This window comes from Sorex fumeus, unplaced genomic scaffold, assembly GCF_029834395.1.
Source record: "Sorex fumeus unplaced genomic scaffold, SorFum_2.1 ptg000063l, whole genome shotgun sequence".
Classification (NCBI taxonomy): domain Eukaryota; kingdom Metazoa; phylum Chordata; class Mammalia; order Eulipotyphla; family Soricidae; genus Sorex; species Sorex fumeus.
This window is the reverse complement of record NW_026606120.1, coordinates 17,181,970-17,191,064: the sequence shown is the minus strand read 5'-3', so window position 1 is coordinate 17,191,064 and position 9,095 is coordinate 17,181,970. Positions and strand designations below refer to the sequence as shown.

Genomic DNA, 9,095 nt, shown 5'->3' with positions numbered 1-9,095 from the left:
TTATGATTTAAGCTTTGTCACATTGTAAACTTGGTTTTGTCTCTTGATTTACCACAATGTTGTCTTGTCTGTGCATTTGTTAGAATTTGAGAAAAGGTGATTCTTAAAGCAGGTTTCTAAATACATTTATTATTCTACTATTAGAACTATGATATCAAATATCTGGTAAATGGCATGAGAGACCTTGTGACCAGGTTTTCATGTTATTTCATAGCACCATTGCATGTGCTCCTTGTGGAAGGTGTTGCACTGCACGAATAGAAGGAGACACAGCATTGTCCTGTAGCAAGCATTATGCTACCCTGTCTTCGACATGAGATGGCCTACTCACCCACAAGAAATAATTATTTTTCTACAAAATTCAAGTGTAGAATTTCTATGTAGTGTAGAGCACAAGAAACCCTTAGCAACAGCAAGTATTTTTACAGAGCTAAAATAGATTCTTACAAATATCTGCAAAAATTATTTTCATGGTACTTGTAGTTTTATACTTCATAAAACAGTTTACATGGATAAAAAAATTAAAACAGAGCTTTTATGTTAGAAATACAATGGTATATAATTTAGCCCTTGCTAAAGGTATTCAGTAAGAAAGTGGAGATTTTTTTAAATTTTTTTATTTTATAAGTTAGTTCACAATATTTGGTTGCACTTAATATTTAAACACCCTTCCCACCACCATTACATCGTACCACCACCAAATTCAGGATGTTTCTATCCCAAGCCCGATCCCTGTCCCAAACACAACTGAAATAATATATTTCATATTGTCTGTTATGTAGTACTGCTGAACATGCTTACCAAAAAAAGTATTCATATAGAAAACTGTGAAGAAATATATATGCATATATACATATTTCCCTCTATGATTTGTTGCCTACTATCTGAACCCCATCAAATGTGGTGTGGTAATTATGGAGACTGGGTAGGGGGTGTCTTTTGATGTGTCCAGGAATATGTTCACTCATATGTGAGGCTCCGCCTGAGCACGTACGGAACAGCCTTGAGAGTGGTGGCAGTAGGGTTGTGGAGTTTTTTGGCTGCCGGAGCTGGGTCTCTTGGGGCAGGGGGGGGGGGGGGGGGCTCTCACCTGCCCCGCTCTGAGGCGCTCCGTGTGAAACAGCCTGGCACGGAGTTCAGTGGCACGGTTATGGGGGCCTTATGTTATGCTCCCTTTCGGGAGAAGCAGCCGTGGGATCTGGTCGTGGCCGATGAAAGTGGAGATATTTTTATTCCCAAGTAACTTGGTTATTTTTATTCCCAGATAACTAATAGTTGATTCTCTCTCTACTACTTCGTTGTCTGTCATGAGAACTCTTGTCTTCTGAACACTTGCCTTATGTTATGCTCCCTTTCGGGAGAAGCAGCCGTGGGATCTGGCGGTGGCCGATGAAAGTGGAGATTTTTTTTATGGTAATACATATAGTTTATTCAAGAGGAACATTTAAATAATATATGAAACTGCAGCAAATTCTTATTTGCCATTTAAATCTTTTACATAGATTTGGAAACTGGGCTGTTGATTGATGTTACGGTGTTATGGTCTAGTGATTTTTTAAAAATTTTTTTAATTTTATTTAATTTTTAATTTTTTTTAATTTTTAGTGAAACACCATGAGGTACAGTTGTAGATTTACAATTTTTTGTGCTTGGGTTTCGATTATACAATGATCAAATACCCATCCCTCCACCAGTGCCCATTTTCCACCACCATGGATAATATCCCTCCCACCCCCATCCCTCCCATCTCACCCTGCCTCTGTGGCAGGGCAATCCCTTGTGTTCTCTCTCTCCTTTTGAGTGTTGTGGTCTGCAAAAGAGGCTTTGAGTGGCAAACATGTTCAGTTCATAGTCTACTTTCAACATGCATCTCCCCTCCTGGGAGGATCCTCCAAACACCCTTTATTTGGTGCTCCCTTCTCTATCTGAGCTGCCCTTTCCCCTAGAATGCCTGGCTGGCCTCTAAGCTATGGAGTAATCCTCCTGGTGTTGATCTCAGCTATTCTTGGGTATTAATCTCATATTTTGTTTCTTTATATTCTTCAGATGAATGCAATCTTTCTATGTCTATCCCTCTCTTTCTGACTCATTTCGCTTAGCATGATACTTTCCATGTTGTACCACTTGTATATAAATTTCATGACTTCATCTTTTCTAACAGCTACATAGTACTCCATTGTGTAGATATACAAAAGTTTCTTTAACCAGTCATCTGTTCTTGGGCGTTCAGGTTTCTTCCAGGTTCTGGCTATTGTAAAGAGTGCTGCAATGAACAAACAAGTGCAGATATCACTGCGACTATACATTTTTGCCTCTCTGGGATATATTCCCAGGAATGGTATTGCTGGGTCAAATGGGAGCTCAATTTCTAATTTTTTGAGAATCGTCCATACTGTTTTCCAGAAAGGCTGAACCAGTCGACATTCCCACCAACAGTGAAACAGTGTCCCTTTCTCACCACATCCGCACCAGCATCGGTTGCTTTTGTTCTTTTGGATGTGGGCCAGTCTCTGAGGTGTGAGATGGTATCTCATTGTGGTTTTGATCTGCATCTCCCTGATAATGAATGATGTAGAACATTTTCTCATGTGCTTTTTTGCCATTTGGATTTCTTCTTTGAGAAAGTTTCTGTTCATTTCCTTGCCCCATTTTTTGATGGGGTTGGATGTTTTCTTCTTGTGGAGTTCAACCAGTATTTTGTATATCCTTGATATCAACCCCTTGTCAGATGTGTGTTCGGCGAATATCCTTTCCCATTCTGTAGACTGTCTTTGTATGTTGGTCACTGTTTCTTTTGAGGTGGAGAAGCTTCGTAGTTTAAGATAGTCCCATTTATCTATCTCTGTTTTCACTTGCTCGGCCAGTGGCGTGACATCTTTGAAGATACCATTAGCTTCAATAGCTTCAATGTCATGGAGGGTTTTGCCAACTTTGTCTTCAATGTACCTTATGGTTTCTGGTCTGATGTTGACGTCTTTAATCCATTTTGATCTTACTTTTGTACATGGTGTTAGGCAGAGTTCTGAGCCCACTTTTTTGCATGTAGCCATCCAGTGATGGCAGCACAATTTTTTAAGACACTTTCCTTACTGAAAGTGGAGATATTTTTATTCCCAAGTAACTTGGTTATTTTTATTCCCAGATAACTGATAGTTGATTCTCTCTCTACTACTGCTTTGATTCTCTCTACTACTGCTTCGTCGTCTGTCATGAGAACTCTTGTCTTCTGAACACTTGTCTGTCGAAGAAATATAATTTTTCAAGAGCACAGTCATGGAATAGATTCTGACTCAAACGAAACAAGTGATAAGACTTTATGGGACAGGAAAAGCTTAAACAATACCGACCTGAAGGTCTGTTGTATGGGAATATGATGGGATGTCCCCAGAAAAAAATCACCCTGCTCTAAACTTTTACCCTGTTTAAGTTTTAGATGAAAGGAATTTGTGTATTTCTTACTGTGTTTATGCAAAATAAATGGCAGTATTTATCAGAAGTAAACGTAACCCATTATTTTGTGGATTATTTAGTGAATTACTAGTAGAGGAGAAGAGAAAGCAATGTTTCAGTCATTTCCCAATTTTTGTCATATTTAGAGCTTGCATTCACCAAGTGTGTGAGTGTGTCTTAGTAGGTTTACTTCAGGGAAACCCAGCAGACTCACCACTCAGGTTGAGGAAGCTACTCCTGAGGATTTCCAGGTGACTGAGAAATTCTAGTGCTACCCCAGTCACATCCTGAGAACTATCTGGTCATTAGTGCAGAAACCGAGGAATGCCTTGTTGATCAGAGGTCAAAGTCTGTTCCCTCTGTGCAGTGAGCTGACACTGAGTTTGGCTGTTGCTGGTGGGCATTAGCTCTGCTGCTAGCACAGAGCTGGTGGCCACTGCTCCTAAGGATTGGGACTGGACAGAAAATACTTTATTAGAGGTCTTATTAGAGTAACTCCTGAGTACAGAGACAGTGAGATTCACTGGGTGTGACCTCTGGACCTCCAAAAGATATCCTGTTCGCATTAATCTGTTGTTAATATTGTTCCCGTTGAAATCATTTTCAGGCTTGAACTCTGCAGGAGAGATATTACAGAAGGTAAGGCGCTTTGCCTTGCATATGGCCAACACGGGTTTGATACCCGGCACCTCATATGTATGGTCCCGTGAACCTGCTAAGAGTGATCCCTGAGCAGAGAGCACAGAGACAGGAGTTACAACTGAACACTGCCTGGTTTGGTCAAAAGCCAAAATAATAATAATAATAATAATAATAATAATAGTAATAATTCATCACCATCAACAATATAAGGCTTTAACTCAGATTCCTCCCAGGGCAAACACTGACAGGCATAACCTGAACGCCCAGAAGCATCTCTGGGCTCCTCAGGAACTTGTAAGATTTAGCGAGATCCTGAAACGAAAACCATGGAAAATCCTGAGTCAGTCTCAGCCCTGGACACGGGGAGACAGTGTGACAAAGATCAGGTGAGGGAGCAGGTGAGAGGGTGAAGTCCCAGGTCCCAGGTGTGGCTCCCAGTGTCCCCAGGGTGGTGTTGGGGGCAGGAGATCAGTCCTGGGGATTTCTGGTCTCAAAGTTTCACTTCTCCCTCAGCAACCTGTGTCAGCGCCTTCTGCCCGGATTCTCGTGACGCGTCCCCAGTCCTCATTCCCATTGGGCGTCGCTGTCTAGCTCAGCCAATCAGCGTCCGCGACGCTCCCGGTTCTAAACTGCTGGCGATCGCGAGGGCGTCAGAATCCACTTGATTCCTTACGTGTGTGGGAGCTGCGGCCCCTCCTGCTGCTGCTCTCGGGGGCCCTGGCCCTGACCCAGACCCGGGCGGGTGAGTGCGGGGTCGGGAGGGGAGTTCGTTGCGGGGAGAAGGGTGGGAACTTCCAGGCGTTGCTGTGCAGGACCCCCGAGAAGGAGTTTCCCCGGTTCCCTGCCCGGATGCCCCCCCAGATGTTCGTCCTTGTCCCCCCAACCTTCAACTCCGCCCGCGCCCCTAAGTCTCGCCTTCTCGGTCCCTCCCCGCTTTCCTGTCTCGCTCCCCCCTTCCAGCTCCCCCCATCACCATGGCCCGGGGCGCGCGGGGCGGCGGGTCGGGCCGGGTCTCACCCCTTCCCCTCCCCCAGGCCCCCCGTCCATGAGGATTTCCAAACCGGCGTGTCCCGGCCCGGCCGCGGGGAGCCCCGCTACATCGCCGTCGGCTACGTGGACGACACGCAGTTCGTGCGCTGCGACAGCGACCCGGCGAGTCCCAGGATGGAGCCCGGGCGCCGTGGGCGGAGCAGGGGGACCCGAGCCCTGGGAGCGGGAGACGCGGAACACAAAGGCCTCCGCACAGACTTTCCAGGGAACCTCGACGCCGCGCTCGGCTGGGACGAGCCGGCACAGGGACCGGCCGGGTCGCCCGAGGCGGGTCCGAGCGTCCCCGAGGCTGAGGACCCGCCCCGACCTTGACCTGGAGGCGCCGCGGGGACCGGGCCCGGTTCCGTTTTCGGTTCGAGTCTAATCTGTGCGGGGCTGGCCAGACTCTCACACCAGGGCATGCCCGGCTGCGACGTGGGGTCCGACGGGCGCCTCCTGCGCGGGTACCGTCAAGCCGCCTACGCCGGCGCCCACTACCTCGCCCTGACCGAGGACCTGCGCTCCTGGACGGCGGCGGGCACGCAGGCTTGGGGAACGCAGCAAAAGTGGGAGCAGGAGGGTGGGGCTGAGCACTGGAGGAACTACCTGGAGGGCAGGTGCATGAAGTGGCTCCTCAGACACCTGGAGCACGGGAAGGACACGCTGCTGCGCGCAGGTACCGGTCCCTGAGGGTGAGGACCCCTGGCCGCCCCTAGGGGGGGCGACTCCCCACAAGGGGGGACACAAGGGGGTTCAGTGTCAGAACAGCGCCCCTTCCTCAGTCGGGAGAGGGACGGAGCCCCTGGTTTCCATGTTCTCCACCGGAGAGACTTGCCCTCACACCCACCCTGCGTCCCCGGGACTGTGAAGGACCCGAGTGTCCCTGGGGGAGGGGCGACCTCCTCTGAAATAACGAATGTGGGTTCCCTGGAACCCAGCAGCCATCTGTGAACTCGCTCAAAGATGCTCTTAGCTCTGACTCCTGCTTCTCTCAGCCTCTCACCCTCCTCCCAGGGCAGGACCAGAGTCAGTGTGTCCGAAAGATCCTGACCTCCTTCCCAAACCCTGTTCTAGAACTTTCCAAGCAATAGGATTTTATCCAGTTTCTCCAGCCAAGTCTGTGTCTGGATTTTTACCTCCTATTCCAAACCAATGATCCTGTTCAACCCCATTGTGGAAGTGACCCAAAGTGTGAATTTTCTCATTTTCCCTCCTCAGAAGCTCCCAGGACACACATAACCCACCACCCCTGCTCTGACCGTGAGGTCACCCTGAGGTGCTGGGCCCTGGGCTTCTACCCTGCCGAGATCACCCTGACCTGGCAGCGTGATGACCCAGGACACAGAACTGGTGGAGACCAGGCCTTCAGGGGATGGAACCTTCCAGAAGCCGGCAGCTGTGGTGGTGCCTCCTGGAGAGGAGCAGAGATACACGTGCCGTGTGCAGCACCAGGGGCTGCCGGAGCCTGTCACCCTGAGATGGGGTAAGGAGGGGGACGGGGCACAGAGACTGTTCTCAGGGGAATCAGGGTTGGCCCCTCTGGGGAACTGTTGAGGGTCAGGCTGAGGCTGGAGGTCAGACCCTCTCCTTCTTTCCTTTCCAGAGCCCCTTCTCAGTCCACCATCCTCACTGTGGGCATCATTGTTGGCCTGGCTCTCCTTGGGGCTGTGATCACTGGAGCTGTGGTGGGAGCTGTGATCAGTAGGAGGAAGCGCTCAGGTAAGATGGGGGAAGCAGGTGATGGGAATCTGTCCGACCTGGCAGGTCTTGAGTCTTGTCCCCCTTTAGGCTTCCCCCTATATTAGTTCTCCTGCCCATTAGCAGGAGCACCGCCCGCCCCCGTGCAGTTGCTCACACTCCCCCTGTGCGTGCCGCTCTCAGGTTTGCTCTTGAAAGACACTTTCACCTCCATAAGCGGGGGATGAACATGGGTCCCAGTGTCCCAGGTCACAGGGACTGTACTGCTGAGCACACACCACCAGGAGAAGGCTCCTCGGTCGTGGAGCATTTTCTTCCTGCGTGTTTCCTGGTCCTGCCCTCACTGTTTAGAGTTCTGACGCTTCCCTGGGATCCGGACCTAGAGAGCTGCTCTGTGGCCTCAGGACCCAGTGCTCTTCCTGATCTTCCCTGGGATGTTTCCTTCCCCCAGGTGAGAAAGGAGGACAGCACACTCAGGCTGCAAGTAAGTGTGGGCAGGCCTGGGGCCCTAGAATCCTGGGGATAGGGATTGGGAGCTATTGCACCCCTAGGTCCTCCTCTAGTCCCCACCCCTGTGACTCTGACCTTGCCCTGTTTGTTCCTCCCCAGACAGCGACAGTTCCCAAGGCTCTGATGAGTCTCTCTCGAATCCTAGAGGTGAGACTCTGGAGGCTGGAATGGGTGGGATTGGGCAGAGGGGACAGGATTAGGCTTGGCGGTTCTTTGAGAGGGATGCTGGGAGCTTGCTCAGGATGTCACCACTTCTGTGACTCACCTGAGTCTCTTTATTCTTTTCTCTTACAGTGTGAGACAGCTGCCCTGCTGGGTTTCCTCACATCCCGATATTGTGATTCAAGAACTGCTGATTCTCTTTCTGCCCTGGGACCTGAGTGTGTCTGTGTCCTGCCACTTACGGTGATGGGAGAGACTGGCCCACCCCTGCCCACCGGGCCCTCCCCACACTGACCTGCATTCTCTTGCTGATGCTCTGGGCTGTGCCAGCAGAGACAGGAGTCAGCCATCTCCATCTGTGTTAGCTTCTTGTTTTTCTGAATGAATGTTTCTCCCTTACTGAAATAAGCAACTGATTTGCATTTTTCTAATTCCTGTTTTGTGGGATTGAGGGTTAATAAAGGAAATTCCTGAAATTTGAGAAGGAATAAATGGAAATCCTGAGACCTTCCATGTGTTTTCTGTTTTGATTTGAATCTGTCCCAGATGTGACAGGAGAGGCTAGAGGGTTTGGGGGGGGGGGGGGGAGGCGGAAACATACCTGTGCCCAGTCTGTCTCTGTCTCAGCCACTGTGGGTTCTGATGTGGCCACTCCTCTGTCTGGGTCATCTCTCCTGCTCCTTGTCCTGGTCCCTCAGTCGTACCACATCCCACGGGCCCTTGGTCACAGGGACTCAGGTCACACCCAGGCTCATCCTGTCCCAGGACCATGAGCAGTGAGGGCTTCTGTGCTGGTCAGTCTAGGCTCAGGCCTGGGTCTGCTCCTCAGCCCCATCTGGGTGTTTCTTTGTTGCTTCTGTGCAGGAGGCTGCCTGATCTCTTGTCCACACATTCATAGCTCATTCTCTCAGTGTGTGTCCCCATCTCTGACTCTCAGGAGGCATTTGCCTCTCACTGTCCCCTCAAGACCAGCCTGAACCCTGCACACAGTAGCCTCTGTGATATCAAGAGATGAGTTTTCAGACTTGTGATGTTAGTATTCAGCCATCCCACCTACTCTAAAACTTAGGGGTTAGAAAATGGGATCTTGAACCCAAGATCCTCTTCTAAGAGAGAAAGTGCTATGTGCTGTGGGGTGCCAGTGTGGGAGGGTGAGAAGCACTTGTGAGAAAAGTGGAGGTGACATCGATGTCACTTGGAGTAGACATTGTAACTGCTATAGCACAGCATGTCGGTTGATGTTGCATGAATAGGACAGTGTCTCTACTATAGTCTACACTGATCATCTATCTACCCACTGTGAAGATATGGCGATGATATTTTGGGGTCTATCATAACAACAGAGAATTAAAATCAGGCAAAACTAAACCATGATGCCCAAAAGTAAAGAGAGAGTATGGGGGAAATTGTCTACCATGGCAGCAATGGGAGGGTTGGAAAGGGGAGACATTGGTGGAAAGAATAGTTGCTGGTGGAGGGATGGGTATCTGATCACTTTATGACTGAAATTCAAATATGAAAGCATGGTTTGTTTGCTTTGTTTTTTATAAGGTAGTTCATTACATTTCAATATTTAAATATTACAATATTTCATTACATTTCAA

The 9,095-nt window shown here is 49.1% G+C and overlaps 1 pseudogene; it reads left to right on the top strand.

Moving 5' to 3' along the window:
• Positions 1 to 4,418: 4,418 nt before the first annotated feature.
• On the top strand, positions 4,419 to 7,936 carry LOC130036175 (patr class I histocompatibility antigen, A-126 alpha chain-like; annotated as a pseudogene).
• Positions 7,937 to 9,095: the final 1,159 nt, after the last annotated feature.